Below are 12,786 nucleotides of genomic sequence, written 5' to 3'. Positions count from 1 at the left end.
ACACATTACTAATTATGACATTATTGATTATGACGTTATGTATTTTCTATGAGGCCTTGCAGTGGCAGATCCAGGATCTCCGAAAAAAAGGGGGGGGGGGTGGGACAGGTGAAAGTCGTACCATTAATTATTTCTAAACTTGTGGCGAAAAAGGGGTGGGGTGCTCTAAATCCGCTACTGCCTTGTTAGTATTAGTAGTCCAGATATATAATGATATTGCCTCCCCTAGGTTGTTGAATGGTAAATTAATTTCATATACCCTGATATCCTGACATTTGTCTGCATATATGCAACCTTCAATTAAGTATGTCACATGCACGTACAGAATTAATTACAGCTATATTGTCAGTAATTAAGCAAATATCACACAAGAAAGTTATTTTTGAAATTAAAGGAGAAAAATAACCTGGGTCCCCTAAATCTCTGGATATTGTCGTACGTGCTCTACCATTGCCCAGTTAATAAAAGTGGAGACAGAACTGCAGGTACACAGCTACCAAATAGAAACTAGAACTAGAACTAAATGACTGGTGCTCTACCACATGAGGCCATTGAGCCCGCCACAACAAATTCAACATTTCAGATTTAAAAAATCCACTGTATCCATCTTTATAGTTGAAACTGCAATGTATTGGTCTTTCAGTCTAAATATGGGTGTTATTTCGAAACACCCTGTACTGTTTGTTGCTGATGATGATACCACGTGATCCAGTGAACGATTATCGATTGGATAATAGTGTCAACATGATAATGATGGTGAGAGAAAAATGGCAACTTAGAGAAGTCGGTTTCATGATCTCTGATTTATAACATCGTGTATTTTAAGTTGCATATACCACGAGGACGTCACTAGGTTAACCTTGTAGGAGCTTTCTACCAAGGTATGTTAAATTGATTAATTTCACTTGCCGAGATTCAGTGGAAAACAGAAAATATGCATAATATGAGATCTTCTCGTAAAGTGAGTCGTGGGAAGCCGGTGCGCTGCCGGATTTGTTTTGGTTTTAGATGTGCGGGAAAGTAAGAGTACACAATGTACTTGTAAGTTTGATCAGCAAAATATCTATTGGCATCATTGCAGATAAACACAATAAATCGATCAAGTTAGATGTCGGAGCATTGATGCAGAACGTCCGAGGATTTGCCGTTTACGGTAAACCACGGAAAAGGGCACGTGCACAATCCCAGGAGTTTGTGAACCAATATAGGCTTAATAATAAGGGACATAAATGATGGTAGAGCTCCAATAACGATCGGTCGTTGTATGTAATTGTTATTGGCTAGGGTTATAAATACAGTTATTAAAGGAGACAGAACGAAAATGGGGAAGGCTACGGTCCCAGTGTTTTATACCCAACTATACATCATACATGGCCAAAAAACTGACATTTACAAAGTTATAAATAAGAACATGGCATCGTTAAGATTAATTGACATATGTTTTCTGCATTTATAATGGCAGATGTAGAAGTAGAGTACAGTGATGATAAACAAAATATATAATACATTTTACAATGTCTTTTTGATGTATGGATGTTATAACCTAATCTACTTGTAATACATCAAAGTGTATGATAATTCACTTATAAGAAGGCCTATTACTTTTGTCAAAAAAATTATTTTACTTGTCAAAAAATTTGATATGATATTTATGGTATAAATTCATGTGATGGTATGTCAACATGGATGAAGATGAGGATATGTGACTAGTTCTCAAACTCAGCAGTTTACTTTTTCAAAGACCAAGAGCAATGAATGGAGCAAAAAAGGAATATTTTGATATTAATTTAAACCCTTGCAAGATTTGCTCATGATCCTATCATCTACAGATTGGCATCTACTAACATGTTAACTCACTTCTTAGCTTAATTAGTAACTAGTATGCGTTTGAAACACAAGTCCATGAATACTGATACTATTCTTTGCTGCAGAGGTTAAGTGAACATTGTCTTCAAAATTTCTTTTAAATCATGTTAATATTTATATAAAACATGACAAAGAGGAGATTCATTCGTTTCTATTTTAGCTTGTAGGTTTTCATTTTGGCCTGGACATGGATATCAAATCCCCAGGCTAAAATTAGCATTTGGCAGAAAAAAATCATTTTGACCCCTGCTCTTATTCTGTTTTTTGTAGTAGAAGAGCTCTGCTTTTGGTGCTTCAAATTTTCTTTTCATCTTTTGAGTCGTCTGATTTCATTACACTGCTATTCCGTAACGCTGCAATGTGGATTTGCTTCTGGTGTGTTTTAAGCATGTTTATAACATAAATTAGCATGTTACATAAATTAGATATGATACAGCTTCTATGATAATCTCTAATTCAAAAGCACTTTGTTCTTACTTCTTTAACCCCTCCAATATTTCAGAATTGAATGTGATTGAAGCAGTTTCTTTCAGACTTGATTTTAGGGGAAAAAATTTTGACATAAAGTTTTTCTTGATTTTGAATCCTATGGAGATCCGGGTTAGAATAGGTCTTCAGTACCCCCTTGCTTGTCGTAAGAGGCGACTAAATGGGGCGGTCCTTCGGATGAGACCGCAAAAACCGAGGTCCCGTGTCACAGCAGGTGTGGCATGATAAATGGTCAATGGTCGTAAGCGCTGAGCATAGGCCTAAATTTTGCAGCCCTTCACCGGCAGTGGTGATGTCTTCATATGAGTGAAATATTCTCGAGAGGGACTTTAAACAACATTCAATCAATCTTGTTTTTGACTTCTTAGCTTTGAGCTGAACGGAAAAAGAGTCTGTAACTGAGGCTGAACAACTCCCATGAAAAGCTCGATAAACCTGAAATGTCAGTGTACAGGCTCCACCTGTTTTGTTCTTTCACAGTTGTTCAGCATTGATATTCAACAGCTTGTAGCCAAAATCACCCATATATTAAAAAAAAAGAAAGAAAGAGGAGTAGATATGTATTAATTGCATTGTAGAGAGCTATTGAATAGCTATTATTATATCATTAACTATTGGCTAAAATTCTAACAATTTACTCAAAACCTGCACAAAAAATAGAATATCTAAATATCACCTGATATACAGGTGTATATAAACATGAACAAGTGTTATTAGTACCTTTAATGAAAACTTAACACATCAACCATAGAGCAATGTAAACCAGGGTTCTCCATCAGCATTTTTACTATGCAGCTCTGACACAGTAAAATTTTCACCTGACACAGTAACAATGTGTGCGACACAGTAAAAAAAATTAACAACATAGATCCAAGATCCGAGCCGATTGTGATTGAAACTAGGGCAACAAGAAAGAATTCTTATTATGCCCCATGCAGCGAAGTTGTGGAGGGTACAATGTTTTATGTCCCATCCATTAGACGAGTCAGTCTGTCAGTCCCTTTCTTGTCGATGCAACTCCTCTGGGACCGTTCTAGAGAATTTCATGAAACTTTGTAGTTAATAAGGACACACTGTGTAGATGTGCATACACCTTGGAAATTCTGATTCAATCATTTTTCTGGGAGTTATGCTTCTTTTGAACTTAATTTTTTTTAGCCCATCTGTCCTGTTCTTGTCAGAGCAATTCCTCTGAGATCGCTCAAGAGAATTTCGTGAAACTTTGTAGTTAATAAGGACACACTGTGTAGATGTGCATATTCCTAGGAAATTCTGATTCATATTTTTTCTGAGAGGTATGCCCCTTTTGAACTTAGAATTCCGCATCCATCTGTCCTGTCCTTGCAGTAATGCATATAGCTTTATAACCATTCAATATGTGAAGCATTGTCAAACAATGTTTGAGCGTGGGGTATGTGAGCTTGATAACTTTTTCTTTCATTGTTTCTACATCAAAGTGAACTTGAAGACGATTGTGTTTTAATAGTGAGGGACAGTGACCTATGTCTTGGAGTTGTGATATTATGTAATTGAGTTCACCTTCCCCGCTACTATACACGGTAAGGAGATGTAAATGGAACTATACTAGCCACCTAATTTTGAATTATAGAGCGTCGATATTCACAGCAGCTTTGTGAAAAAACTCAAGATCAAGATGATTAATGTTTTTAAATATTTGCACCAAATATGTGTATAAACTATTGAAATGATTAATTTTTGTGGTTTTTTTTTTGGTTGTTTATAATATAATATATGATACATTATCCAAAACAAAAAGGATTGAAAGGTGCTTCACATGCAATCTTATCAAAATGTTGTGAAACACTTCGTGTGGTCTGCAGCCGGTGATTTTTTAGACCCATTTTAGGTCCGAATATCAACCCTTTCCCCTTCCAAAAATTACATATTTTTTTAAACTTGCACTTTTCCCAATAATTAAAACTGGCAAAAAACATATTTATTAAAAAATAAGTTCAGTGTGAATGTACGGCATGACAAAGCTGCATCAATTCTAGATGATTTAGAGAGAAAAGTCGAAAATTTTAAAAGCTTACAGAAAAGAAAGTTAAATATGTGAAATAAAAGAAGAATGACATCAATTTGTGTTTGATTTCTTGTTTATATGAGATATTTAGCATATTTACAATAAAGACTAGATTTTCCCAATTTGATCAAAATGTTGACAATTTTCCCCAGTTCAAAAGACACAGGACCCTTTTGAAAAATGTTGAAAAATCACTGGCAACACAGTAAAATTTGACATGTCAGATGGTCACAGAGAACCCTGGTAATTAGTGATGAGGGATGTTATTTATTTTTAACATATATCATGTATTGTAACTATATATCTAATGATATATTAATGCATATGTAAATTGGTGGCTTTGAAGTTTATACCTTGAGAATATTTGAATTTTTAAATTAGTAGATGAAAAAGATGAAAAGGTTTGGCATCATATAGTATACTATAAAAACCCTCCATACTTTGGGATGGAGACAAAAAGCCAATGGAATTGGATGCGAGTTTGACATCTTGTTTTAAATATAGGGATTCATTGTCATGTATTTATTACAAGTAATGAAGGCAATTAAAAGAAGAAATTATGAAACAATTGTTTAGATCATTTTGAAAATAATCTTGACAGGGTAATCTGGCCTTTATTTTCAGTAAAGTTGAGAATCGGGCCTATCAGCCACTGAGTAGGGAACTTTGCACACACTGAAGGGGTACGTGAATGTGCAACCATTTTCATTTGGGAGGAAATGTTAAACAGTAAGATTGTATCAGTCTGGTCAGCGTGTGGAGAAACACAGGAAAGATGGTGTCTGTTGTTGGTCAGTGAGGATATTATAATAACCACTGGGAGAAAACCATACACAGATCAGCAATTAGATCAAGCTTTTGCAAAGTTTCTATACTGACAGGAAAAAGTAAACATCAATTTACCTGGAGGCAAGCTGCAGAGAGACAAGTTCACTTCAAAATCAATTACATTTTGTATTGATCTTGATCAAGCCTTTGCGAAACAGAAACAAATGAAATTGTTTTGACTCTTTTGTATTCCTAGTTTTAAGTTACTGGTATCAATAAATAATAAAATCTATGATTGAAAAAAAAAAGGTAAAAATAGATTGGAAATTACAGCCTAATTAGTAATTATTTATATTTTTCATTATGGTTATTTTTAAATTTAAATAGGATAATTATACCCCCCGCAACAAGTTGTGGGGGGGGGGGGGGGTATACTGGAATCGGGTTGTCCGTCTGTCTGTTCGTCCGTCCGTCCGTCTGTAGACGCAATGGTTTCCGGGCTCTAAAGCATTATCCTTTCCACCTACCATCACCATATCATATATATGGACTACCCATGGGATGAAGATGTTCCCTATCGATTTTGGGGTCAAAAGGTCAAAGGTCAAGCGCACTGGACATCGAAGTAGCAATATGGTTTCCGGGCTCTAAAGCGTTATCCTTTCCACCTACAGTCACCATATCATACATATGGACTACCCATGGGATGAAGATGTTCCCTATTGATTTTGGGGTCAAAAGGTCAAAGGTCAAGCGCACTGGACATCGAAGTAGCAATATGGTTTCCGGGCTCTAAAGCGTTATCCTTTCCACCTACAGTCACCATATCATACATATGGACTACCCATGGGATGAAGATGTTCCCTATCGATTTTGGGGTCAAAAGGTCAAAGGTCAAGTGCACTGGACATCGAAGTAGCAATATGGTTTCCAGGCTCTAAAGCGTTATCCTTTCCACCTACCGTCACCATATCATACATATGGACTACCCATGGGATGAAGATGTTCCCTATCGATTTTGGGGTCAAAAGGTCAAAGGTCACGTGCACTGGACATCGAAGTAGCAATATGGTTCGGTTTGTCATGCCATTTGTTTTTTACACTCAGAAAAGAGGTAGTTTATACCTATTACCAACACCCTTTGGGAGATTGGGGTATTCTTAGTGAGCATTGCTCACAGTACCTCTTGTTATAAATTGCAGATGAATTGGATTGTCTGCATGTGCATGAATTTTTTTTTTTTATTGAATAATACTTTTCCAATATCATAAATTAATGAAGATACATTTTCAAATTGAATGATGTTTTTTTATTTGAAGAATGGGGTAGAGTACGTTGCAATAAATCTTCCTTGCAGAGATAGATGATTAGACACATATACAGTGGCTGATATAAAGACATATTGAATATATTTAGATATTCAGAACAGGAAATTTCTTCTAGATTTTGACTAGCCCTTGGACTTAAGTGATACTTTTAACTAATACTCAGGTGAGCGATAAGGCCTGTGGGCCTCTTGATGATGTATGTTTCAGTATCTGTCTTTTATAGATATACTCATCTTATTGGCTTTGATGACTACGTGACGTGATGGACATGATATAAAATAAAGAAAAGTTCTGGTTTTGACACAAGAGGGTATTGATTAATAACAACATGGATTGCACCAAAATCAATTTATATCTACTCTATCAACAGTCAAACAGCAAGTCAAAAGTGATCCCCAACCAAGAGTATTTGTAAAGGTCAATATTTCCAGGATTAACAGTTCAAAATGTTAATGACTGAGCTGGCTCTTGTCTTTGTTATTCATGGATTGTAGAATGATTGACTACTGTTTATTATTCCTCTCAAGAAAATTTCACTCATATTGAGACGTCACCACTGCCGGTGAAGGGCTGCAAAATTTAGGCCTATGCACGGCGTTTATTGCCATTGAGCAGGGAGGGATCTTTATCGTGCCACACCTGCTGTGACACGGGACTTCAGTTTTTACGGTCTTATCCAAATGACCGTCCCATTTAGTCGGCTTTTGCAACAAGCAAGGGGGTACTGAGGACCTATTCTAACCCATGAGACTGGATTGTATAAGAAGTTCACACTTGACCTCATGTAGAAATTCCTTATGACTAGAGGGTCTTGATCTTTGATAAAGTCATTTGAAATAGGTCAAGGTGTGACAGAGATAGAAGTATACACTTATTATTACTGCAGGGATTCTATATGCAAATACAAACTTGGAGAAAGTGTTTTAGTCATTTAAAGATATGTAGCAAACAAGAAACATTTGAATACAAAAGTTGCCTATAAGTTACAGCAATTACCTAATGTACCTATTAAGGTGACGGGCACATTTCATTTATCCAAAATCTGTGTATACCACAATGTGCTGGCCATATGACTGGCTTAAAGCACTGGGCACTGACAAATGAAATAAACCGGCGAAAAAATTTGGCGGAACACATTGCTATATTGTTCTTGCCACTTTTATGATATATTCAAATTCCAACATAACATACAAAATATTTTAGCACAATATAAAAAAATTTCTGATCATTCCATTCGCACTTTTATTGTTATCTTATGACATTATCAAATATTTGCGTAGTATAATGATATTGCATCTATCTATCTATCTATATATATATATATATATATATATATTTCGAATGCAATTTGTATCATGTATGATCCTCTTAAATGTACGTTAAATAACTATCCCATTCTCAATGACCGTGTAGCATGTGACAGCGTGACGAGAATTCCATCGTCATTGAAAGCAAGTTTTTTGACTTGCCTAGATGATCGAGCGGTCTAGTGCACTGGTTGCATGCTGCTAGGAGATTTGGTTCCACAGGTCGTGAGTTCAATCCTGGGTAGGGGCGGAAGTGGGTATCCAAATAAAGTGAAATTTTCTGTTCTTGATGTTAAATATATCTTCACTTAGGGCAGTTATGTTCATTTAAGAGTTCATTGCTATTTCTGTGCTTTATATATATATATATATATATATACTGAAAATCAAATTTACTAGTGTTATCTGCCATTTTTATAAAGCGACAAGAAACTCGCTGATCTTATATGACCAATGCTTTGGGCAATACCAAGCAAATGAAGTGTCAAGCTGGGTTTTCAAAGGTCAACTAGTGTATTCCGTTTACGCCAGTTTGACAAATGAAATTGGTCCTATGAATAAATGTTTCTTTTGATCTTGATCTTTACACAGGTGACCAATATTGCAATTGGTCTGTGTCTGTCATGCATTAACAAATGAACATATATTTTGAACTTCTTCGGGATAGCTACCATTTCAATTCTTTTCAGATTTGGTATGAAGCATCTTTGGGACAAGGGAGACATAAATTGTGAATGTCAGGACTCCTGCACCCCTGGGGCATTAGGGGCGTTGCAAAACTGCCAAAAATTGACCAATTTTCAAAAATCTTCTCTATAGCTGCACTTGTGTAAGAAAAACTAAATGTATAGTGATTTAGAGTAGGAAGGCTTCTTCCATAATTATAAATTTTCATGATCCTTGGGGTAGAGGTTCTCAGACTCCAGGGTGGGGCCAAACTTGGTGTATATAGTGTATATGCATGTGCAAACATGTAAATGATATCTTCTTTAAAATCTATTGCTATTGATACTAAATTGAACTAAATAGATATTTAGAAGGAACAGGTAGTCCTTTATGTACCAAAATTGTGAATTTCATGATCGGGGGGGGGGGGGGGGGGGGGGGGGGGGGGGGGGTAAGAGTTTAGTTTCAAGGTGGAGCCAACATTATTATGTAGTGATTATTGTCTTTATCATTTGAAGGACTTTTTTATGTAAAGCCTTTGATCAGTATATGCCGAAGGCTCTAGTGAGCTTTTCTGATCACATTTTGTCCAGCGTCCGTCTGTCTGTAAACTTTTCACATTTTCATCTTCTCATGAACCACTGGGCCAATTTCAACCAAACATGGCCAAAAGCATCCTTGGGTGAAGGGCTTTCAAGTTTGTTCAAATGAAGGGCCATGTCCCTTTCAAAGGGGAGATAATCACAAAAATGCAAAAATAGGGTGGGGTCATTTAAAAATCCTCTTCTCAAGAACCACTGGGTCAGAAGAGCTGAAATTTACCTGAAAGCTTCCTGACATATTGCAGATTCAAGTTTGTTCAAATCATGGCCCCCGGTGGTAGGATGGGACCACAAGGGGGGATCAAAGTTTTACATACAAATATCATATAGGGAAAAACTTTAAAAATCTTCTTCTCAAGAACCACTAAGCCAGAAAAGCTGAGATTTACATAAAAGCTTCCTGACATAATGCAGATTCAAGTTTGTTCAAATCCTGGGCCCCTGGGGTTGGATGGGGCCACAATAGGGGATCAAAATTTTACATACAAATATATAGGAAAAATCTTCAAAAATCTTCTTCTCAAGAACCACTGAGCCAGAAAAGCTGATTTTTACCAGAAAACTTTCTGACATAGTGCAGATTCAAGTTTGTTCAAATCATGGCCCCCGGGGATAAGATGGGGCCCCAAGGGGGGATCAAAGTTTTGCACACAAATATATAGGGAAAAACTTTAAAAATCTTCTTCTCAAGAACCACTAAGCCAGAAAAGCTGAGATTTACATGAAAGCTTCCTGATATAATGCAGATTCAAGTTTGTTCAAATCATGGGCTCTTGGGGTTGGATGGGTCCACAATAGGGGATCAAAGTTTTACATACAAATATATAGGAAAAATCTTTAAAAATCTTCTTCTCAAGAACCACTGAGCCAGAAAAGCTGATTTTTACATGAAAACTTTCTGACATAGTGCAGATTCAAGTTTGTTCAAATCATGGCCCCCGGGGGTAGGATGGGGCCACAAGTGGGGGGGGGGGGGTCAAAGTTTTACATACAAATATAGGAAAAAGCTTTAAAAATCTTCTTCTCAAGAACCATTGGGCCAAAGAAGTTGACATTTACATGAAAGCTTTCTGACATAATGTAGATTCAAGTTTGCAAAGGGTAGTTTGGGCCATAATAGGGACTATTAGGTTTTACATGCAAATATATATGGAAGTCTTCAGATATGGGCCAAGGTGACTCAGGTGAGCGATGTGGCCCATGGGCCTCTTGTTTTTCTAGATTTCATAGCCCTTGGAAGTAATGATAATTTTTCACTAGTACTCGGGTGACTGATAAGGCCTGTGGACCTCTTGTTTCTTGAAGATCTGATTTTGATCTTTCACTTGCACAAATATGATTTTGTACACCACGCATATTTCTATCAACTTTAGCTAATGGCTGTTTACTGATATTCTTTTCCTTCCTTGATTGAACTGATGGCTACAATTACAAAATCGATTATAATGAAATTTCACTTACAACAAAGTAGAATCTCTATCTTGTTTGTATTAAGGATACTTGTTACATGTACAAACAAACTTTTTTTCAAAAATGAAGAAAATTGGCACTAAATTTATGTTTATGTTTATGAAAGTGAAATGTATACATTTCACCAAATGGAATCTTATTTTTGGCTTCCATTTCACAATTATGTCTAATACAGTGGTTAAAAATTTCATGGAGTTTTATAGGGAAGCGATACATATATCACAACTTTCGAACACCACAGGAAATAATAAGTTCCTTAAACTTTCAAAAGTTGATCTTTGTTCTGATTACAGCCAAAATATGCAGAATATATATATATATATTTATTATATACTTTCAATTTCATCTCTTCTTTTTTCTTTAAAAGTTTGCGGGCATATATCACACGATATATGCCCGGAAACATTCCGGCCCGCAAACATTACGTCACAATCAAATTTCTACGCCGTTAATTTTCAAATTTTTCATGTTTTTCATCTTTTACTCAGTTAAACCGATAAAGTTATTGTTAAAAATAAGATTATTGTTACTTTCTAAATGAAATTGAAAGTATATAATAAAAAGGTTATAGACATTGTATGGGAAATATGACGACCTCGTTTTTTGTCGCGAACGGACCTCGCAAGCTCGGTCCGTCTACGCACCGAAAAACTCGGTCGTCATATTTTCCCATACAAAGTCTATAACCTATAAATATGTCCTGGGTTTTTGTATGTAGGAAGCTTATTGTTACAAAATCTGTTATCACCATGGTTAATCATGCATGGCTTCTACATATGGTAGGTAACTGTGTTTATGGATATCTAAGCTGCAACAAGTAGATTTGATAGAGCTATATAATAGATCTCCAGTATAACCATTGTTTTTTTTTTGTTCTTGCATGCACACAAAAGTGACAAATATCAATACATGTATTGAAGGAATTTACCATGTCGGACATCAAGCATCTGACATATTCTAACATTCTTTCTCAACGTTTTTATCATATCAAGAATCTTATCATTATTTTGCAATTATTTTATGTTTAAACTGGCCCCAGGAAGAATTGAATAATGCCGAAAAACTCAAAGCATACAGGCCATGCCTATACTGTTTCATGCAGACTGTTCAGTACACTTCAAGGTCTGTATGTATCACAATTCATACATGATGACAAAAATAAAATTTATTTCCGAAATATCTCCCTGTGTCGATGGTATAGATTGACCCTTAACTTTATGACCTCAAAATAAATTAGAGTCATCTACCTTTTAGGGGAAACCAGTGTAACAATTTTGTTGTCTGTCAAGCAAAGGCTTCTTGAGTATTGAGCAGACAACACTTGGTCTGCTGATCGACCGACTGACACAAGGTGCAAACCAATATACCTCCTTTTTTCAAGGGGGCACAATTAGTCTGGGTTCATGTTTTGCACATTATCGTAGACAATAGTTGGTGTGATCTTTTTTTATATGCCTGCATGTTGTCAAACGGGACATATTATGTTATGGTGCTGTCTATGTGTCTGTCCATCCAAGATAATGTTTTCCAGACTATTTTTAATAATTGACGCATGCACAGAGTTGAAATTTGTCTACATTTTCTCCCTTACAAAGTGCAAGAGTGAGTTTGCATTTCAGCTGGTGCGTCGTGACTTACTTTAGGGCTAAAAATAAGTCAAACAGTTTTCTGGACTTTTTCGTTATGGATACAGATATTGTCCCGAAATTTAGTCTTGAATGAATATAAGTTTAATTTGCATTTCAGCTTGATTGGTGCACTATGACCTTTATAGTGCTAAAAGTAGATCAAACAGTTCCATACTTTTTTTTTAGCTCACCTGGGTAGTAACAACTAAATGCTGGATAAAACCCTGTGAGCTGAAAGCTCAAATGAGCTTTTTTGATCACCTGTTCTCCGTCGTCTGTCTCTCGATTCATCTGTATACTTCTCACATTTTCAACTTCTCCAGATCTACTGGGCCAATTTCAACCAAACTTGGCTCAAAGCATTCTTGGGTAAAGGGCTTTCAAGTTTGTTCAAATGAAGGGCCATGCCCCCTTTAAAGGGGAGATAATCACAAAAATCCAAAAATAGGGTGGGGGTCATTTAAAAATCTTCTTAAGAACCACTGGGCCAGAGGAGCTGAAATTTAATTGAAAGCTTCCTGACATAGTGCAGATTCAAGTTTATTAAAATCATGATCCCTGGTGGTAGGATGGGACCACAATAGGGGATCAAAGTTTTACATTCAAATATATAGGGAA

The 12,786-nt window shown here is 36.1% G+C and overlaps 1 protein-coding gene across 9 annotated transcripts in view; it reads left to right on the top strand.

The window, feature by feature from the left end:
• Positions 1–705: 705 nt before the first annotated feature.
• The window catches only part of LOC125652308 (1-phosphatidylinositol 4,5-bisphosphate phosphodiesterase beta-4-like), a 106,764-nt gene continuing 94,683 nt past the window's right edge, over positions 706–12,786 (top strand). For 3 of the 9 annotated variants that reach the window (XM_048881385.2, XM_056164842.1, XM_048881391.2), the window contains exon 1: positions 738–881. The gene's annotated coding sequence lies outside the window, so the exon portion shown is untranslated. Of the gene's footprint in view, positions 882–1,081; positions 1,154–5,023; positions 5,083–8,491; positions 8,632–11,283; positions 11,667–12,786 lie in introns of those variants that run through there. The other 6 variants (XM_048881386.2, XM_048881388.2, XM_048881390.2 and 3 more) reach the window with 6 other exon arrangements.

The sequence above is a fragment of the Ostrea edulis genome, chromosome 5 (assembly GCF_947568905.1).
Source record: "Ostrea edulis chromosome 5, xbOstEdul1.1, whole genome shotgun sequence".
Lineage (NCBI taxonomy): Eukaryota > Metazoa > Mollusca > Bivalvia > Ostreida > Ostreidae > Ostrea > Ostrea edulis.
The sequence above is the reverse complement of the archived record's forward strand: the minus strand, read 5'-3'. Positions and strand labels throughout refer to the sequence as shown.